The following is a 21,390-nucleotide window of genomic DNA, read 5'->3' as shown; positions in this document are numbered from 1 at the left end:
ATAGGGACTATTCTGAACACATCCTTTTAGATGTGATGCTGCACAGACTATATCTATAATCATATATATATATGTATATAACCATTTTTATATCTGTACATTAAATAACTATATCCCACAGCCCCACAGGACAGAAACGTACATGCATGATCCAAGAATAAATTGGGGAAATAATGATATCATTAATGTCACCTATCCATGCAGGTAATTTCTACTGCAAGGCTCCTTTATCCCAAGTACTGCATTAGGCAGAAAAAAGACTTAATTCCTGTCCTCAGGAAGATATCTTATAGAAAATCACAATATAATAAGGTAAATGATTTTGTCAAAAAGGCATGGAGGGTAGTGCCACAGAATTACTCAGAATGGACGAATTCACTTTGCTTAGACCCAGGGAAGCCTTCACAGAGAAACTGACACTTAATATAGTAGGATTTTGCCAGACAAGGTAAGAGGAAATGTCTGAAAGTAATAAATTTCAATTAATTCTGAAAACTAAACACTACAGAAGCATGATCAGAAGATGTCCTGAATGCCAGTAACAGACCATATGAAAGACTTTTCTGAACTATGAGTGACTTTCTGAGGTCTTAGGTTGTTTGTTGCTATAGCAGAGCCTGTTGTATTCTTTCTAATACAATTGTGTGATTGTCTTGTGGGGCCATAGGGTTAGATCATGGTACATGCAGGCGAGGATTCAGTTTCCTTGAAAGGAGCAGATACTCTCAGAATGATCAGGCCTGAGATAAGAAATAAGGATTTTGTAAGCAAGTTGGGAAAGAGAAAATTTTCCTTCCCATTGGGGCCATTGGTCTAAGGCAGGGAGATTCCTCTAGCATTTCTGATGCTGGGAGTGGTGTAAGGATTGGAGAATGTAACAGGCATAGAAGCTTCCAACACATCTGGAGAGACGGAGAGAGCCAAGAGCTCCTGTAACAGGCTTGCGTTTGGTCGGCAATGTAAGTTGTTCTTAGGGTCGCATTCCCTTCCATTGTCCCCAAATCCTCGATAAAGCCTTGCTTAGAGGTACAGGTTGGTTCCAGCTGTGCTGTGGGCAATTAGAGACAGCTCCGTCTTGTTTCCATCACACCAGTGAAGGAGAGAGCAGTGCCCCTACCCACCGAGGTCACAGGTAAAGAACCACCTGGCCCAGCTGAGGGCTGGAGAGTAGGGAGTAGGAAGAAAATATCACAAGCAGCACAGTAATTGATTTGATATAGTTCCTTCCTGTTTGAGGCACAAGCAAAACTCAAGTGCTAAGCACTAAAAATAGCCTCTGTCCCTGGCCTACCTTCCCGATCTCAGTGAGTTGCAAGCTGCAATTTCATGGTGCAAATGGAAATTTTCCACAAGGGTTACTCAGTAGGAAACATGTCATTCTGTCTTCCTTGTTATCAGCTCCTGTGCTATAACAACATTACGCTGCAGTAACAAGTAAGAATCTCAGTGGCGTAAAATAAGAAAGGTTTATTCTTTGTTTATCTCTGCGTCTAATGAAAGTCAGATGTATCCTCTGCTCAAAGCCATGCTCCTTCCCGGACCTCAGTGGAGGGGGCAGCCACCTTCAGAAACGTGGCCAGTCGTGATGGCTGCGGGAAAGAGGGCCTGGCCAAGTATGCGTAAAGCTACCACCTGGAAGTGATAGATGTTACTTTCCGCAAGTTCCACACGCAGGGAAAGGCAGTGGTGTGAGAATGGATGTAGAGCTTGACAGTTCCTACACACCCCACACCTTTCCCAAGAAATCCCTTGAGTCCCTCTCTGAACAGTACGTTGCTTTAAGCGAGCAAGCAATCATCACATTTTTAAATGTACTGAATACACTGTTATCTCTCCCGACAAGAGAAATTGTATAAGGAGGTATTGGTCACAGGGAAGATGAAGAAAGAGACAAGAGAGTTAAGTGGAGAAGAGATGATGCATGAATTGTAAGAAGATGATAGAGAAATAAGAAATGAAGGAGAGAAGGAGCATCAAGACAGTTGTAGCCAACCCCTTAAATGGCTTGGCTACAACTTTCTACCTCTCCAATTCTCCATGGCTGTTCATTTCTTGAAGTCCTAACTCGTTAATCAAACAAAGAAAACCTCTAAGAAAAAAGGAAGCAGAAAGGCAGGGCAGGAGGATGTGAGCAAATCAAAGACATCAGAGTGTGGGCGACTAAAGAAGGCTCGACGGGAGGGGAAAAGAGCCAGGAACAATAAGGAGCTACAGCAAATGGCGGCCACCCAGGTAGAGTCTAAATTTCAAAAACCACTCGACCTGGGGGAAATGCCACACAAGATGAAGTGATACAGTTCGTTATCGCAGCCCTTGAAATGTCAGATTTTCCCCTGGCTGCCTTCGGCCTGATAATGTTTGCAGACCTTGTACTCGACATCGCATATGTGACCCAGGGAAGAAGACGGCCAGTAGAGAATGGATTATCTCAGAGTTAATACCCGGGGGGCTTTGTGTCATGACTTGAGGCGTGTGGCCTGCCCTGAAACAGGGCCTGGCTGGTCAAGCTCCTGGGTCTAGCCTTTTGCCACCCTTTTAAAACACATGCTGTCTCAGCACTTACACACAGCCCTTGGCTTTGAGCCTACTTGGTAAAGGTGGTGTGACTGTCTTCCAACGAAAATCTTGCTCTGACCCATGAGAATTGTTTTGGTTTTAAAGTTTTAAATTTTTTGCTGCTCCAGTGCTAAAAATATCACTTAAATGTAACCAGAGCTGCTTTCAGTAGCACTCTGCTAGCGAAGACTATCAGACTATCAGCATCTCTATTAAATGTCAGACTGTCTTTTCTCATAAAAACCATGAAATTGTTTAATTGGAATCCACTGTGAGAGAGCTTCTGCCGCCTTGAAGAGACCATGTGTAATGCCCGGGGGGGGGCGGTGTCACAAGCCGCCCCTCCCCCCATGTGCTATTAGATCTTGAAAGGGCACAATTTAGCCCCTATTTGCCATTTTTTCATGACTTCATTGTGACACTGTTTTTTAAAAATTTACAAGAAGTAGAAATAGTTTTCTCAGGAGAATTCACTCACTGTTTGTTACTAAGCAAGAAACCTTTTGGTACAGCAAGCAGCTTAAATTCCCTTTCAGTGTTCTGTTGAGCAGCTCCTCTTTTTCTGAAATTGATACTTCCCTTTTCTTTTTTTTTTTTTTCATTTTTATTTTTTATAAACATATAATATATTTTTATCCCCAGGGGTACAGGTCTGTGAATCGCCAGGTTTACACACTTCACAGCACTCAGCATAGCACATACCCTCCCCAATGTCCATCACCCCACCCCCCTTTTCTTCCTCCGTCTACAAATATATTATTTCCTCAGAAACTGTCATATTTTACATGGAACAGCCACAAACCTAATCAATATCTCTGTGTGAAAAGAAAATTGGGGTTGGGGATGTTCATTCATAGATACAAAGGACAGATTGGTGGTTGCCAGAAATAGGGGACTGGGAGTGAAATGAGTGAAGGGAGTCAAAGGTACAGATTTCTTAGTTATAAAAATAAGTCATGCAGATGTTACAAACAGCATGATGACTGTGGTTAGTATTATTGTATTGCGTATTTAAAAGTTGTTAAGACAGTAGATCATAGAAGTTCCTGTGATAAGAAAAAATTATTTTCATGTATGTATCATGACAGATGTTAACTGTATGAGGTAATCGTTTTGCAATATATACAAATATTCTATCATTACATTTCACCCCTGAAACTAGTATAAAGTTTCATGTCAATTATACCGGTTTTAAAAAGGGCTCAGCCCCATGGGTGCCCAGTGTGGCAAGCCCCACTGTCTGAGAGAAGCAAAAGGCATTCCTTCCCCCAGGAAGACGCCTAGTGCAGGCTGTACGTCTTGGTGAGCAGAGTCTGGGCTTCATCCCAATCCCCACATGCCCTGTGGCTGGGCACCTTTGTCAAGCACACAAACCGCACAGGTGTACATGTCAACTCTCGCAGGTTCATGTGTGACAGAACTGGTCCAGAGGTGGCTTCTTCTATAAGCCAGGCTAGTCAGAGCCCTTGTGGGGATTTTGTTCCAACTAGACCCAAGAAAGTTAGACTCTCTGTTGGTGAAAGTCAGAAAATGAATTGCATGAGCTATCAGTGATGGAGATTTCTACTATTTGGAGGGAAAAAAAGCCATTGGTAGTGAGGAAGAACGATGCCAACATACACAAAGAAGTCAGAGCAAGAGATAGCAAGCATTCCATCAGCACTGAAGCTTCTGGTTCCAGCAGTGCCTGCGACCAGCAGCTTCCCTGCCCTTCTCATGGGTGCATGGTTTGGTTGTTCAGCCCTCCCTTGGATTCGATGAGTCAATAGACATCCTTTTTGCTTTAGCTTCTTTGAATTAGGTTTGCATCTTGGCAACTTGAGGGTCATGCAAAGCCGCAAAGACACTACAGCGAGCAGCCATTATCATGGCAGCCAGTGCTTCCAGAGGTGGCTCCGTCTTACAGAGATCGTCTCCCTGAGCAGCTCCAGCACAGAGGAGGGAACTGCGACCTAGACAGAAAGAGGTATGTGCTTGTTAAATGATTAAGGAGTGACAATTCCCCATTTCTGTCTGTATGACCTTAAGTAAGTCTCTAGACCTCTGCTGGTCTAGGGAACTTTAGTATTTAATATTTAATATTTAATAACTTTAATATTTTCTATTACATAGATTTGTTGAAAAAATGAAAGGAAAAGGAAACAATGTATGTTGGTATTTGGTATAGTAACTGGCATCTAGGGCTCAGTAACTGTTTGAGATAATTATTATTCTTTTATTATTTTCAGTGTCAGATGGTGCTTTACATAGGATAGGTATTCGTAAGAATTACAATGGGTATAAAAATCTCATTTTAGCCCTGACTCCATAGCTGATATTCTTTGACCTTAAATAAGATGTTTTTTTAAACCTCAATTTTCTCATCTGTATATGGAAAAAATAAATTTTTTGTAGGTTAATTGAAAGATAACATGAAATAGTGTGTATGAGCAAGTTTTATAAACTCTAAAATTCTAGCCAACCATAAAAGATAAAAGATTAGAAAGATGAATTTAAGTTTGCTTCTTTTCAAAGATGTTGAGATATCAATATTTTAATAACTAAAAAAGAAGTGAAAATTTGAAAACTGACATTCATCTATTGGATACAATAAGTAGTGCATGCCCTAAAAATAGAGGTTTTTTCCTACATTGGAATCAATAAAATTCTTTTCATTTTGATTTTTTAAAAATGCCTCTTTTAAACATTCTTGTTTTTGTTGAATTAGCCCACATGCAAAAAAATCTTGCTTTCCCTTCATGAGAGACTGAGAATTTTGAGAATACCCCAAGCTTAGCCTGGGAAAATAGCAATTTTAAAATTACAAATCAAATTTTGGCATGATGTTTAAAACATTAGCCTGCATACAACAAAAAGAAGCCTTGGATCAAACCATCTGTTTTCTTCACATGCTAGTATTTGATAAATGGAGATTTTAAAAATAAAACTGAATACAATCATCTCTGGACTGTTTCAGTGAACGAGTAGCCTGAACTAAAAAAAAAATTTTTTTTAAATTGTATTGCTTGCTTTTTCTAGCAAGTTTGAAGATATTATTGAAGAAGATGTTCAGCAGAATAAATTCAAGTTAAAGAATAAAAATGTGAGACAAATTTTGAGAATGACAAGTTGAACATAGCTCTACAACATCCCATTTCTCTTTTAATTTAGAACATCACCATTTGTTCTCTGACCCACCCCCCTCCCCTCTTGGAAACTGGAGGCTTCAAGATCAATGTCTTCTTTAATTTTTCTATGAATTTTTCTATGGTCAGACCTTAAGTAAAATTTTCCACAAATGTCATATAAGATAGCAAATGCATTTTTCCGAGTTCCTTCCAGAAACACACAATGAGAAAAGTTCCCCCAGCAGGCATGAAGCTCTGGCTTCACCATAACCTGTGATGCGGCTGTGAGACCCTGCTCTGGTCATTGGCAAAGGGGAGGTTACTAAGTTCATATAACCCCTTAAAAGAGGTATTTAAAAAAACAAACAAACAAACAAACAAACCAAAGAGCTAAAATAATACTATTAGGGTGACCAAAAAGCAGTCTTCAAAGCAATAAATATTTTCTGCACTTCTGCAATCCCTTTCTTCCATAGCATGGAGATGCAACCTAACTAATGAAGTCATCTGAGGTGTTGCCTGTAAGAATTTTCTTGAAATTTTGACAATTAGTTCTCCCATTTTTTTGCCTCAAACCTTTATAAAAATGAAGATCATTTTGATCAGAAAGATGGAACTAGAGGGTGTTATGCTAAGTGAAATAAGTCAATCAGAGAAAGACATATGATCTCACTCGTGTGTGGAATTTAGGAAGCAAAACAGAGGGTCATAGGGGGAAAGAGGAAAAAGCAAAACAAGACAAAATCAGAGAAGGAGACAAACCATAAGAGATTCTTAAGCATAAGATACAAACTGAGGATTGCTGGAGGGGAGGGAGGTAGGGGTGATGGAGTCACAGGGTGATGGACACTAAGAAGGGCACGTGATATAATGAGCACTGGGTGTTATGTAAGACTGATGAATCACTGACCTCTACCTCAGAAACCAATAACACATTATATGTTAATTAACTGAATTTAAATAAATAAGTAAAGAGAGAAAAGCCGGTTTAGGTGGGTGTGGGCAGGTAGTTAAGAGAACAATTTTAGACATAGTATGAAATTATAAGAAAATCCCTCTTGAAGAGGGTGTTTATTGTAAATTTGCCCTTTAGACCCTGCTTCTCTCAAAAAAAACAAAAACAAAAAACAAAACAAAACCATAAAACAGGAAAGGTCTGGTTAAGATTATCTCATATACCTTTATGAGGCCTCAGAGACTTGGGGGCCACTGCCCCTATCACTATCAGAGATGGTGGTGAGGTGGGGGACATGTGTCCCTAGCGTTCGGCAACAGTACAACACCCAGGAAAAGGAGATTGTGGTGAAGTAAAACAAAGTGATTGTCAGGCACTATAGTAACCCTGGAATGTCAAGACCAGCTACATAGGTTGGGGAGACAGGAAAGGAAACCAACCCAGAGAGCACCTCACATTGGATTCTATCATATTTGTATTTAATAATGTATACTTTTCTCATCCTACTGTTGATGTCCTGAGGCAGCTTCTGAAAACATGGCCATGATTGGAAGCCCTGACTGAGAAGATGTCCTTGCCGGCTCCTGGAACAACATTACCTTTTGGCAAGTAAGACAGAAGGGCGTCCCTAGAAACTGGTCTTCAGGGATCTGCTCAAGTTAAAATGAGGTGAAGTTTTAGGAGCAAAGAAACCACGAATTGAAGATGAAGACTGTGTGGACCTTGATAAAGATAGATCAGCTGCTGGTTTGGAGGGGCCCACCCAAGGGAGGGATTGTACAAATGGAACAGATTAGTCTTTGTCTGAAGCCAAGGCAGTGGGAAAAATTGCTGCAATCAAATTTAAGGCTAAGAAAAGATGTGCAGTCAAGCCTGATCTAGAAGAGGATATAACTTCCCTGAAAGCGAGGCTTTGGAGAGATGTTGAGATAACTATGACCCAAGATATCATCAGCAGAGTTGAGGTGAGGATCGGAAGTACAGTAAACTATTTCACAAGAATATTTTTGCAATTCTTCAGTCTGTAAAGGCCAGAGAAGACTGGAATGCACCTGGATTGTGACTGGCCCCCAATACAGCACCTGTGGATCCCACGTTGTATACACAATTTCCCGTCCCAGCTGCCTACAACAGATATGATCAGGAACCATTCAAAGGAGAAGAAATGGACTTCTCCAAAACTGACATGATGGTTTTACCTACCAGGGTAAGACACCAAAATCTGTAACAGGATGACGCAGCTTTCCATAAGACTCAGACTCCTGAACAGCTAGTTCTGAGACCAGTTTCTCAAGCCAGGTTTTCACCAAACCAGACAAAAGCATCTTTAGCCCCCATTATCATAAGTTAAGCAGCTATCACCTCTTTAATAACCAGGCTCAACGCAAAAGACCTTCTCCAGGCTCTGAAATTTGTCCCATCAAGTGAAAAGCAGAAACAAGACTGTCAATGAGAAAATGAAGCTGTGATTCAGAGTAGGAAAGAGCAGACGTAGCCAGAAGTCACTACAGTTCATGTCTGGGCTCCTTATGGAGTAGAAGACCAGCCTGGTGAATGCACGCCTCAGACACCCGCCTCATTTCTATGTGCCCTGGGGCTGGGGCAGGGGCAGGTTGTAACAGTTTCGTTCAGGGTCCTGTCTAGCAGTTCAAAGATTGGCCATGGCTTTTGTCTGATGGGTCACCAGTTGATGTATTTGCTAAATTTGAAGAATTTTTTTCAAATACGACGAAGTTTGCCTAGATCTAATTTGTTTAGAATTAGGACGGAACAGTATGAGAAGTCAGTTATCACAGAATTCCTCTGGACAGATCAGTTTTCTTAGAGTTGTGAGAAACCTTTATGGTTACATAATGAAACAGACATCCCTCTTGAGATTCTGAATTTCCACTAAAACTTACAACAAGGTCCCAGATAGATCTTTTTTTTTTTTTTTAAGATTTTATTTATTTATTTGACAGACAGAGATCACAAGTAGGCAGAGAGGCAGGCAGAGAGAGAGGGGGAAGCAGGCTCCGCGCTGAGCAGAGAGCCCGATGCGGGACTCTATGCCAGGACCCTGGGATCATGACCTGAGCCGAAGGCAGAGGCTTTAACCCACTGAGCCACCCAGGTGCCCCCCAGATAGATCTTTTAACAAGACCTTATTTAATGCTTTGAGGAGAAGCCTGATTCATATACTTATGTTCTGTGGCTTTTATCTTTTCCAGATGTCTCCTCCCAACTCCTGACTTTCTACTCTGTCTTCATCTGCCCAGAAGCTCTCCCCCTCCTCCGCACTCCCGTGTTCAGGGAGTGGCATAGAGTAGAAACTCCTCCCACGCTTTCAAATCTGGAATGTTCCTGCTAATTGAGGTGCAGTTTGAAAAACAAGATTATTGTTTGTTATCCTTATTGAGAGTTTTGTAATTACGACAATTGCTGTTTAGCACACGTTGGGATTGCTACTAGTCCAAAGCCTCACCTCTGAATGATCTGTGTCTCATCGCAGAATGGAGCCGCGGTGTTGTAAATGTCACCCCACTCTACAGCTCTGATATATGCCCTCGTTAAGGTCGAGGACAAGAAATTTAAATATCAGGGTTGAGCTCCTGAGCAATCATGCCCTTTCTGTTGATCACCTAATGAAAATGTATGGCACGTAACAGTGACGAGATAAGTTTGCCCAGGGACACGAGCTCCCAGGACTGTGTGCACACCCTTCCTGGGGAAGGCTCCCACCATGCCTGCGCTTACGGTGCATCTGAAGATCCTCCCAACTGCAGAAAACACGGCAGGACTGAAGAGAGGCTGGGCATGTTAGTTCTGTAATTTTATTACCGAGGGATGGACATATAATTTAGATACTGGTAAGCAGCAAGAGAAGCCTGAAAGTTGAAATGTGGAGGCCAAAGGAAATGGAAATGGAAGTCTTGGAATCTTCGCTTGATCGATTCGGGTAGACTATGTCTATTTTTCCTGGGGTCCTACAAATGCCATGTTTAAAGACAATTACAAAAAAAAAATAAATAAGGAGCATAAATATGAGCACAGAAATAGCCACACAGCGATAAGCCATTAACACCTTAAAAAGAAGCAGAGATGTGTGTTGCCTATTTGAGATGGGTGAGAATTACATTGTCTACAAAATCTAATATATCATTTTGAGAAGAAATAAGAATTCCCAAGAAGCCATGGCAACTGGTCTTGGCAGGGTGACTGGCGACACCGCTCCTGGCAACGGTGGCCTTGCAGCGGTTTAAAAAGATTGACATCACTTGCTAGAAACTCTTTATTTCTGTTAAAATTAATCATGAGATTGGAAAGGGAAAAAACTCTCCTCCCCCTGTGCTATTGTACAGAGAACTTTGAGCTCCAAAGCACACACAGAGCTCTCTGGGCATGGCATTTTCTCTGAGATGCTCCCCTGACTTTCCTTTCGAAAATGGCGTGCCCCTCCCCCAACCTGACGTCCAGCTCCTCACTCTGTGAGGCGCCCCTGAGGAGGGCAGGCTGGCAGCTGATGGACGGCAGCCTGAGTGCACAGCCTACATCTGCCCCTTGCCAGCTAGGGGGGCTTGGGCAGTTCCCAAATTTTTCTCTGCCTCTGTTTCCTCTTCTGAAAAAGAGAAATGCTAATAGCGCTGACTTGAGAGGAATGTTGGGAAGATTGAGTTACTATTTAAAGTTCTCAGAATGGAATGTGGCACATAGTCATTGTATGTTTGTGAAATAAAACAGGTAAGTAAAATGTGTTTTGCTTTTTTATTATGCCCCTTACTAAAACATAAGCTCAATGAGGAGAGGCTTGGCTTTGCCGTCTATTGTGTCCACAGAGTTAAGGAGGGTACCCTGCACACTGCAGGCTCTCAGTAAAGGTTTTGCTGATGGGGTAGTGCCCTGAGCTTCCTCCGTGCCCTTTCCTGGGTTTCTGTCTGTGATTTCACTCCTTTCTTTTTTGAATGACCTTATTCGGGTGATCTGACTTATGTGTTTCATTCAAGACTCACAGAGTTATTTTATGCCAACAAATTCTCTGGGATTCTCATCTTGTTAATTCAGGCATTAGTTCATTAAGATATTATAGCATAAGGCCTATAGTTTTCTCCTGGCCCAAATATATGGTCCAGAAATACTACTCAGTATGTGTTTTAACTATGAGGTAATGAAATGTTGTTTAAATAAGAACTATAGGCTAAGTCAGGAGGCACGAAGACCAGTAGGGAACAGGGTAAGGTGGGTTCAGGCAGGCAGGACCAAGGAACAACTCAACCAAAATACATACTTTGGAAGGGGCAGCCCACTTTCTCAATTGTGGAATGAAAGGAGTCCAGCCAAGCTGGCAGATTTGTCCAAGGCCAGCGAACAGATAACCATAGAACAATCTGCAAACAGAGATAATAGTCATGGTCAGATGGAGGTCCTCTTCTGGCAAAATGGAGTGGCAGGACGAGTCATCTGAAATGAAGTTGGTCCTTAGCAACTGAGCTACAGAGGCAGGGTCCAGCTCCAAGACGGAGGAGCCTGGGAAAGCATTCACATGCTGTCCAACCCAGACATAGGGCATTTTAGAAGAGACTCCTGGCCAGAGCCTAGGCCCACCGGGTTGTACTGGTTGCTCGAATAGTCTGTGTGAAGTTTTGGTCATGGACTTTTTTCATGCCTCACCTACACTGTATTTCCTCCTTTCTATCTTCTCTTTTCTCTTTCAGAAATTCTTGTTATTTAAATTTATCTCCTGGTTTAACCTTCCAATTTCTAAGAGTTTCTTTTCTGTTTTTTCTATTAGAACTCATTAGGGATTTACTTTGCTTTGTTTTTATTTCGTTTCACTTCCTGATCTCTTCCCTTAAATTTATCCCTTAGCGATTTTATTGGCTTTTTCAATTTCAGTTTTCCTGAATTTTATCTGACATGAGTCGCCCAAGCTCTTGTTTCATGGCCATAATGTATTCTCTTATCTCTTCCTGAGGAATTCAATTATAAGATGTTTAGGCATTTTTTTTTGTTGTTCTTGTACAGTTTTTGAATCCTTTTAGTTCCTTTCAGTTTTTACTTTTTTTCTGTTTTTCATGTTAGCAGGTCCCCCTCAACATCACCCATCCTTGGCTGTTCTTACTCATTGGTAAGTGATGATGACAAGTAGAGACAGTTTGTGATGACAGGAATGGTGGTACCTGTGTGGTTAAACTTCGAGAAATGTCTAGGTATTACCTTACTGAAGATGTGCCTTGGACGCTGTTGAGCCACAGCAAAAAAACCTTCCAGTCAGCATGTGTGAAAACTGCGAGCTAGCATCACTCCTAGGACCGTTCTGATCATCCTCACTGGGTGCCACAGAGGTGGTTTTCCTGCAGCAACTAAGCAGAGGCTTGCTTCTTGTGACTGGACCTCTCGCCCCCAGCGGAGTTCCCCTGTGTAGAACACACCAGAAATTCATCATTGCACTTCTGCTAAAATTGTTATCAGCAGAGTGAAAATCCCCAAACATCTCACTAATGGTTACTTCAGGAAGAAGACGCTGTGTAAGTCCAGACACAAGGAGGGTGAGATCTTTGATACCAAGAAAGAGAAATACGATATTACAGAATAGCACAAGGTTGATCAGAAAGCTGTGGACTCACAGATTCTGTCAAAAATCGAAGCTGTTCCTCAGCTTCAAGGCTACCTCCACTCTGTGTTTTCTTTCACAAATGGAGTTTGCCCTCACAAATTGGTGTTTTAAATTTCTTACAAAGAACTTAATTAAATAACTGATCCATTAAAAAAAAAAAAATGTGGTGGGGTTGGGGGGCTTTCCAGGGAGGGCAAGCCTGCGTGGCTCAGTGGTTAAGCATCTGCCTTCCGTTCAGGTCATGATCCCTGGGTCCTGAGATCCAGCCTCCAGCCCCACATTGGGCTCCCTGCTCAGCGGGAAGCCTGCTTTTCCCTCTCCCACTCCCCCTGCTTGTGTTCCCTCTCTTGCTGTGTCTCTTGTCAAATAAAAAATGAAAGCATTAAAAAAAAAAAAAAAAAAAAAAGCCCCCATAGCTGAGGGGAACTGTGAGCAGCACAAATCCTTGTTTCCTGATGAACCTCGTGGCCATTTATATGCAGAGATGGCTAATTTGTCAAGTCACTCTCAAACATTGGTGTCTATGCATTTGTTTTGGCCCCATCTATTTCTCCAGAGAGGAGTCCTCTGCTTCCCTAGCAGGAGAGGGTAAGTGATTCTCCATGTTCTGGAGAAAAACGTTCTGCCTAGGGTTGAAGAGGGGCCTCCCCACTGGATGTGCGGGTTTTCACTGAATCCTCCTGCTTCTAGCCTCTGCTCTCACCCTACCCACCTCCCCCAACCTGTAGTTCTTGAGTAGGTCTCTTCTTTGGGAACTTCAGAAAGTTAGTGAAGTTTTCCCAGCAAATTCCACAATTCCCAGTGAATAACTTCCTCAGCGGGATCACCTTCAAAAGGTTGCCAATCAAACCTTAAGAATATGTTCCCCTTTGGAGGACAGTGAAGAAAAGGGCTACAAAGTCACAAAGGGCTTGGTTGCGGAGCTGGGTTATGCGAGATGGAATTTCTACTCTATGCTCATGAGGCACTTTGCAGAGCAGGACAGAGGGGGCCTGAGCGGGAAGAGGGTGCCCAGGGACTCCGTGTGAGCTTTTGTCTTGAGCCACTAGGGATAGGCTGTTTCGGTAAGCTTCCTTCACCAGGAAAATATGGCGGCTAAGGATGGGATCTTGTGTCTCTACAGCTCAAACATCATGTATTCCATTCCAGAATTGATCTGCGCATCTCCTTTTGTCCCTGTAGAAAGCTAGGATGAGTCATACACAGATGTCATAAATTCTTCGGCAGGACATGAAGGAGACAGGACGTGAATACACAAACCACAAGTAGCAGCCACATCTCCCACCTGATGTGGTTTTGGGCTGACAAAGGAATATGCAGCCTTACCCGTGCTCTGCTTCTGCAGTTTTTCAAGCTTTCCTTTCAGGCATGAAAATGCAATATCTATAAAAATATTTCTTTTAACGCTTGTTAAGGTTGGAGTTTCACATTTCAAAATCTCCATTATATAGCTAAGAAATAAGAATGAGACAAGCCAGTTTGCATGGTTGGGGATGAATTTAAATGTGTAATTATATACATCACTTACAGAGGGCAGCTGCAGAAAGCCTGCTAATACAGTGTGCCAGGGGTCTGTGAGGTGTGGTGTTAAGTTTGCCTTATATGCACGCTTATACACACACGCACACACACACACATACACAAAATCTTACAACCCGTCCTTGCAAAGTCCTGACGATGAAGGACAGCACTACCTTTGCATATAGGGAAATGTCCTTGTAGTCACTCTTACGAGATACTGGGAACTATTTCGGCTAAAGATAAAACCATAAGCAGAATGTATCATTCCTCTGAAAAACTCTGTGTCCTTCAAGCATAAGCCCTTTCCCCCACGCCACACTGGAATGAGAACTCTTTCAATTAGAAAGGCTTTTATCTGCAATTTGTAGGAAACCGGCTCCAGTATGACTTCCTGACACCATTACAGGTCTCCACTTCGGGGCCACTGAGGCAAGGCCCAGCTGCAGTCTGCCTTGTCTTGGTGACTGCCCTGTCATCCTCACAGGTACTCAGTGGAGGGACAGTTTGGTAAGAAGCAGTCACAGAGCTGTTTCCCACCCATTGCCCTATGTTGTTAGAAGTGGCCACAAGGCAGTTTCTCACCTGTTTCCCTGATTCTTATGAGATAGGACTTCCCACCTGTCCCTGTCCTTTGAAAAGAGTTGCAGATGTTAAAACTGCTTTGGCTGGAGTCTACAACTGCCTTCTTGGCAACGGAGTGTCCCACTGCTTGTGCTGCCCATCATCTGGCCATTTTGGTCTGGTGTAGTCCTGAGCGACCGGAGGTACAGATAGCCGGCACCAGGCTGCTCTTCTTTATGCTGTCTGTGTAAAAGATGTCTAAATCTATTTGGGCTGATGGTCTCCTGACTGACTGAATCAACAGAAGTGTGGCAAGGCAACGTAACGGTGTTTTAAGTAGCCACGCCGCCCCTTAGTGACTGACTGTTTCAAGGAAAGCCTGACCAACAGGAGCTTAAGAAAAGAAGAATGTTTATTTTCCTCCACTGGACATAGGGAAGTCCCATGTTAAGTCAGCAACATGTCAGTGCCAAAATTCTTCAGTCTTCTTGGTCGAAAGATGGCTGCTGCCGTTCTAGACGTCACATCTGCGTTCCAGGCAGCATGAAGCAGTGAAGGCAGGCAGCGACTATCTGCCCAGTTTTCTTAGGAAAGAAAAGCTTTCTGAAAACCCACCCCCCTTTCCCTTTGTGCGCTATTGGCTCTCACAGGGACATAGCACTTTGAGCTTAAGGGAGGCCAAATATCCAGTTTTTGAAAGAAAGGAATTTTCTTTCAGCCTTGGCCTGATTGGTCTAGACTAGACCAGACTAGTCCCAGTCACCCTGGGGCTGTTTCCCTGCCTCTCTGCACTGGACAGGAGTTCCACTGGTGAGACACAAGGGGAGGATACCTTAGGTGGACAACAACCATGTCTGCCACTCAACTAATGTAGCGAGCCCCAGCTTTCCAGCAACCAAAGACCAGTCCGTAGCCGACTGCATTCTCTCCTTGCCTGCATACCAATTGTATCTCATACTTGAGCTGATGAATGAAGAGACAACGGAGGTATTATGAAAATAATTTCCAGTTCTGCAGACACTGTAAGACTAACCTAAAAGAAAAAAACTAGTAGAACTGTCACCATTAAGGACTGTAGATTCACCAGCATCTGGACTCCTTTTCTATTCTTTATCTTAGAGGTGAAATAACAGACTTAACATCAAATGCTTAGAAGAGAATGCCATTAGGTGGACATCGAAGCCATCACAAACGTAACTTACAGAAAATCAACTGTCATAAATTTCCTTCTAGTAAGAGCACTATATCTGCTCTTATTTAAGTAAGAAATAGTTGGGGCGCCTGGGTGGCTCAGTGGGTTAAGCCTCTGCCTTCGGCTCAGGTCATGATCTGAGCCCGGGATCGAGCCCCACGTCGGGCTCTCTGCTCGGCAGGGAGCCTGCTTCCTCCTCTCTCCTCTCACTCTGACTGCCTCTCTGCCTACTTGTGATCTCTGTCTGTCAAATAAATAAATAAAATTTTTAATAAATAAATAAATATTAAGTAAGAGATAGTTGGGATTATTACCTGTATTTTGGCAAACTGGTACCAGGAAATGTCAACCTATCTAGTATGGAGGGGAAAGAATTTTACAAATGCTAACAGTGAACCTAATCCCTCAGGAGCTAGGCTGTGAGGATGAAACCCTTCCATTCTCTTTCACTGGTCAGACTCCTACATATCCTACAGATCCCTCAAGCCCCTGCTGAACAAGAAGTTTCTTTATGAAATCTCTCACAGAGTCCCCAAAGTTAGTCAAGCCATCTGTAATCTTATTGTCCTTTCTCACATCTCTAATTGATATCCTCACAGTGACACACGAATTATCATTGTTATATTGTTATTATATTTTTAAAGATTTTATTTATTTATTTGGGAGAGAGCGAGCAGGAAGACGGGAGAGGGTGAGAGGGAGAAGAAGGCCCCCCGCTGACCAGGGAGCCCAGTGCAGGACTTGATCCCAGGACTCCAGGATCATGACCCGAGCCTAAGGCAGTTGCTTAATCAACTAAGCCACTCAGGTGCCTCTGACGGGCAAATTATTTACTTACCACTTACCGACTAGGTTAGGAACTTACACAGAGGAGGGCAACCTTCTCCATTGTGCTGGGGGAAGGTGGCCAGAACAGATGGCTCAGTAGAAAGGCAAAGCTCAGGACAATGAACACAGTACAAAGCCTGTGGTGTCATAAAGGGGAGGGTCAGTTTATTTTTGTTTATAATTGCATAAGGTACTGAAAGTGCATCTATACTTCGAGGGGAGAGCAGAGATGGGGAAACAGGGTGAGGAGAGCGGAAGCAGAACTTCTCACTGCATACCATTCCTCATTTTAAAATCTGTAAATCGTTGCCTACTCCAAAAATTAAGTGAAATTTTTAAAAATTTCACATCTTGCACATAATTTTTAGAGCCAGATTATATGTCTCTGTACCTCTGCCTCACTTCCAGAGCCAGATTATACGTCTCTGTACCTCTGCCTCACTTCTTACTACATCAGTGAATTGGGGCAAGTTTCTTAACCTCTCTGAAAAAGATTTTGATGAGCTGATAGATGCAAAGGAATGGAGCCTAAAACAGAGTAAGTTCTGGCTATTATTAATATTGCATTTAATAAAAATAATGTGGAAGAACTCTAGTATCTATTTAGCGAAAAGATTTCCAGAATGTTTCCAATATTCCTATGTGATAGCTATGATCTGCTTCTCTTTTCAAAGATAATAAAAATACCAAGAGAAATAAAGCAAGAAGTCCAAGATAACACTGAGTCAGAGCCAGGAGGAACGCAGGAGCGGACAGGATCTGGCATTGCCAGATCATTCCATGTCACACAAATGGGGACACTACAAGAAAAGTGCATTGATTGTATTCCTTTCTAGCAAATCAGAAACATCACAGATCTGATTTTGAGGTATTAGGAATGTACAAACTGTTTCAAGATGTGCAAGACATCTGCAAAACACAGTCCCTGGAAGTAACTGCTGCAATTCTGGATGAAATCAGTAGATGAAATCTTCCCACTCATTTTCTAGTTGCCGAGAAAACAAGGGTCACCATCAGGCTAGGGATTTCTAGGAGAAACTTTAAATACCTACAGGCAACGGGTTCAGCTATAGTGCGTGAATTTAACGTCCCGATCACGCCTACCTTATGATTGTTTATTTTTTAAAAATAGAGAATTACTAATGCAGAAATGTTACAATTAGCTGGGCACTGTCAGTTTATTTCTCAACCCCTTTTGGATGGGTTGGGTTGGCTTTTTCTGTGGGAAACGAGTATGTGCATGACATTTCGATATTTGGATGATCAGATATAATGGGTAACACTGATTCAAAACGGTCCAAGGAAACAGTTTCCCTGTTTTTCTTTCTAATCAAAAAAAACAAAGCCTAACACATTGTGAAGAAATTGTGCCCCCTGCTGCTTTAATTTGATATTAATGTCATCGGCTTAAAAAAAAATTTTTTTTTTTAAACCAGGCCCGCAGGAGACTGCTGTGTCCTCAAGGTCGGTAATTTAAGTGTCCTCTCGGATACAAAAGCAGCCTCTCCTAGTCATTAGGAACCCTCTGCTTGATATCGACCTTGGAGAAAACGGATCTAAAAGAAGAATGCTTCCTTTTCTGAGTCTTATAAGATATTTGTTCTAAGAACCTTCTCAGTATTCCTTGTATCTTTGTCTACTCTGAATGGGAGAAACAAGCAAGATAAAAAGCTTAGAGAAATGTATGGCCTGATGGTGAGCACAGCCTTCAGCTTTATTGGACACGAAGGACATTAGAACTCTGTTCCAACTCTCAGGAGAAATAAAAATGCTCCTTGCGATTGACTGAGTTTATTCAGTCCGAGAATACTATTATTGCCATGAATAGCAATCACGGTCACACGTTCCAGGTGCCAGGAAGTCATTTTTTAACTGGATATGAGCCAACTCTTCAGACTTCAAATGCGTTCTCTAAAAAGGGCTCCAGCCCTGAACAAAATTGTTAACTAGAAACATAGCAACTGCAACTCAATCCCCCTCTTCCGGGATCCTGTTTTTCTTGATGCCTTGGTCCCTTCCTTGCCTACTGCCTCTCAACCCAAGCTTTGGTTTCATTTCTTTTTCTGGTCTGGTACTAATTTCCAACAAGTAGCCAAGCAGTCTTTCAGTAAGTTTTCATTGACAGAGATTCTGTTCTTCTTGTCTGCACTGAACCAAATATTTGTGTCTTCCCAAAATCTGTACGATGAAGCCCCAACCCCACTGTGATGACGATATTTGGAGGTGAGGCCTTTGGAAGGCTAATCAGGTTTAGATGAGATCATGAGAATACACCCCGAGTTATGTGACTTGCTCCTTGACAAGGACATGTAGAGAACAGAGCGTGTTCCCTCTGCCATGTGAGGCCACAGCGAGAAGGTGGCCTTCTGCAAATCAGGGAGAAGGTCCAAGAACCCAACCATTCTGCCAACCTGCTCTTGGACTTCCAGCATCCTGAACTGTGAGTATGAGTGTGTGTGTGACTTCTGTTTAAGCCTCCCACTCTGTGGTATTTTGTTATTTCAGCCTGAGCTAAGACTTTCCCTCAAAGGAATACTTACCTCTTTAAGAGAAATTCCTGAATGTAGAAAGGACTTCAGTGGCACATTTAGGAGGTGTTTGGAATAGAGGGCCGCTCCTCAGGCCTCTCTTAGCCAAGGCCACAGGCCACAGGCCACAGGCCACATCACTGCTCCTCAGTATCTGTGAAAAGACCAATCTTTTCCAGTCTGAAGGATACAAAATTTTGTTCCAGATTCAAGTAACAGGCTGGTAGGAAAAATTCTTTTCCCCCACCCCTTAGAAGGACTTTGTCTTCTACCCAGAATCCCTTTGTTCTTTTTTTTTTTTTTTTTTAACTTTATCTGACAGACAGAGATCATAAGTAGGCAGAGGGGAAGCAGGCTTCCCGCTGAGCAGAGACACCCCCCCTCCCCCCATGCAGGGCTCGATCTCAGGACCCAGAGACCATGACCTGAGCCAAAGGCAGGGGCTCAACCCACTGAGCCACCCAGGCGCCCCTCCCTTTGTTCTTTAATTAGAGTTGCCAAGATTTAGGAAGAAGAGTACAGGGCACCCAGTTACATCTTGATTAAGATCATTTAAGATCTGATATTAGTTGTTTATCTGAAATTTAAATTCAATTGAACTGGAGTCCAGCATTTCCTTTGATTTCACTGCTTTCACGCTTTGTTTTCCAGGACGTTCTAAATCCACCCAGAGCAGCTACTAAGAGATGAGGAAGGCGGCCGAGGTCACCACAGGCCCGCCTCATGTTCACCGCTGTCTCAGGCGCTCATCTCCCTCTAGCGGCCGCCAGCGACATCACAGTCGCCGAGGAGCGTGGGCGGCCTCCTGGAGAGGACACTGGGCCTGGGAGAGGACGCAGCACCTCACACCCTCAGGGGTGTTCTCGAAACATTGGGGAAGGAGCCTGAGTAGTTCAAAGCCGGCTAAACCTAGATTTATTCCACTCCCCACTCCCACCCCAGGTCTTTGCACAGGAAAGTTCACATTAACAGAAATGGCATTTTTGTTTCAGTTAAAAATCTCTAACAACCTAAGCCAGTGGTTCATGTCTAAGCCGGGGTTGCACTCCATCACTAATGACTGGCTGATAGCTGGTGTCATTCCACGCTGGAGAGAAATTTAAGCCCTTCTCCCCACTTGACCCCAGATGATCTGTCCGTATTCATTTAGACAGCAAGGTCTGGGAAGAGCTAATAAGCAAGACATTCAGCTCTCTTCTGTATGTGCCTGGCACCCAGTAAATATGTTTAAACGAAGTGATGTTGAGATACACCAGGCAGTTGAATTGAAAATAAAGAAGAGATCTATTCTTATCCTCATGTAATGATTACTTCATGAAGAGAGGAGGTCTTGGCTGAGATGCTTATCCTCAACAACGACTGTGGAATTGGGTCTTAGAATTGCACTTCCACTCTTAGCCTAGTAGACTGATGGCTGGAGTCAGGACCAGCACTGAGGGATCCATAAGTCTGAGATGGCTTTACAGGACACAACTTAAAGGGCAGGTAAAACACACGGGTCACGTCTAGGTTCATGGAATGGAGCCCGAGCATGGGTTCTAGAATCCAGAGGGGACTCCTAGATTGCACTTCGAGTTCCTGGAAGGACAGTTCCTTCACAGAGATGTTCCATGTTGCTTCCTTGCTGAACGGATGAATGAATGAATAAAAGAAACCGTATCACAACTGTCTCCACACCAAAGTTTACCTGTCATGGAGCAGCATTAGAGGAATGAAGGCACGGCAGGTAGAGAACTTAGTGACAGAACTTTGGTGTTAGGAGCCCCGCTGCCATCAGTAGCCATACTAATGAGTGATTAGGAGCCGGGGTAAGGGAAGCCTTTAGTCTGCATCAGTCTCCTTCAAGCCACCCAAAGAACACAGAATTTAAGCAAAAGCAATCATTTTGCTTTGCATTTTCAAGACAAATCTCCCAGAAGTTGCATCTTTTAACCAGATTGTCTCTGGAAGCCTTGTTTCACAGATACACTGGACCTCCATGTCCTAGTACCCATCTTAGTCCTGATCTGTCATCTCACAGACTGGGTGGCAGGTATTTGCACAGGAAATTGAGACATCTGGTACTCACCCTTTTAAAAAATTACTCATAAGGAAGAACATAATAATTACTGAGCATCTAATATGTGGCAGGCACTATCTCTTATTACCTCATGTGGTCTTCATGGCATGGTAGTCAGCATGGGCTGCTGCAGCAAAAACATCATAGACTGGTGGCTTAAACAGGAGACTTCTTTTCTCACAGTGAAAGAAACTGGAAGTCTGAGAGTGTCAGCGCGGTTGGATTCTCGGTCACAGTTTTTTTCTGACTTGAAGATGGCTGCCTTCTTCTCATGCCCTCACGTGGAGAGAAAAAGAGCTCTATTCTCTTCCTCCCTTTATAAGGACACCAGTCCCATCATGGGGGATGTCTGTTCTCATAACCTAATATAAACCTAACTACTTCCCAAAGGCCCTATCATCAAATTCCATCCTATGGGGGTTAGGATTTAAATATTGGGGGGAGGGGTGGGCCACAAACATTCAGTCCTTAATACAGACTAACACATTGA

The 21,390-nt window shown here is 43.0% G+C and overlaps 1 long non-coding RNA gene and 2 pseudogenes across 1 annotated transcript; all 3 read left to right on the top strand.

Annotated features, from left to right (window-relative positions):
- The first annotated feature begins 365 nt into the window (after positions 1-365).
- Positions 366-8,361, top strand: LOC116589323 (annotated as a pseudogene).
- A 3,381-nt stretch (positions 8,362-11,742) lies between these two features.
- On the top strand, positions 11,743-12,342 carry LOC116588303 (annotated as a pseudogene).
- Positions 12,343-17,748: 5,406 nt separating this feature from the next.
- LOC116588304 lies at positions 17,749-20,093 on the top strand. The gene is made up of 3 exons (XR_004284881.1): positions 17,749-17,939; positions 18,627-18,753; positions 19,493-20,093. It is a non-coding gene; the product is annotated as an uncharacterized LOC116588304 (long non-coding RNA).
- Positions 20,094-21,390: the final 1,297 nt, after the last annotated feature.

This window comes from Mustela erminea, chromosome 4, assembly GCF_009829155.1.
Source record: "Mustela erminea isolate mMusErm1 chromosome 4, mMusErm1.Pri, whole genome shotgun sequence".
Taxonomy (NCBI): Eukaryota; Metazoa; Chordata; class Mammalia; order Carnivora; family Mustelidae; genus Mustela; species Mustela erminea.
Note: the sequence above shows the minus strand (reverse complement) of the source record. Positions and strands in the feature narration are given on the sequence as shown.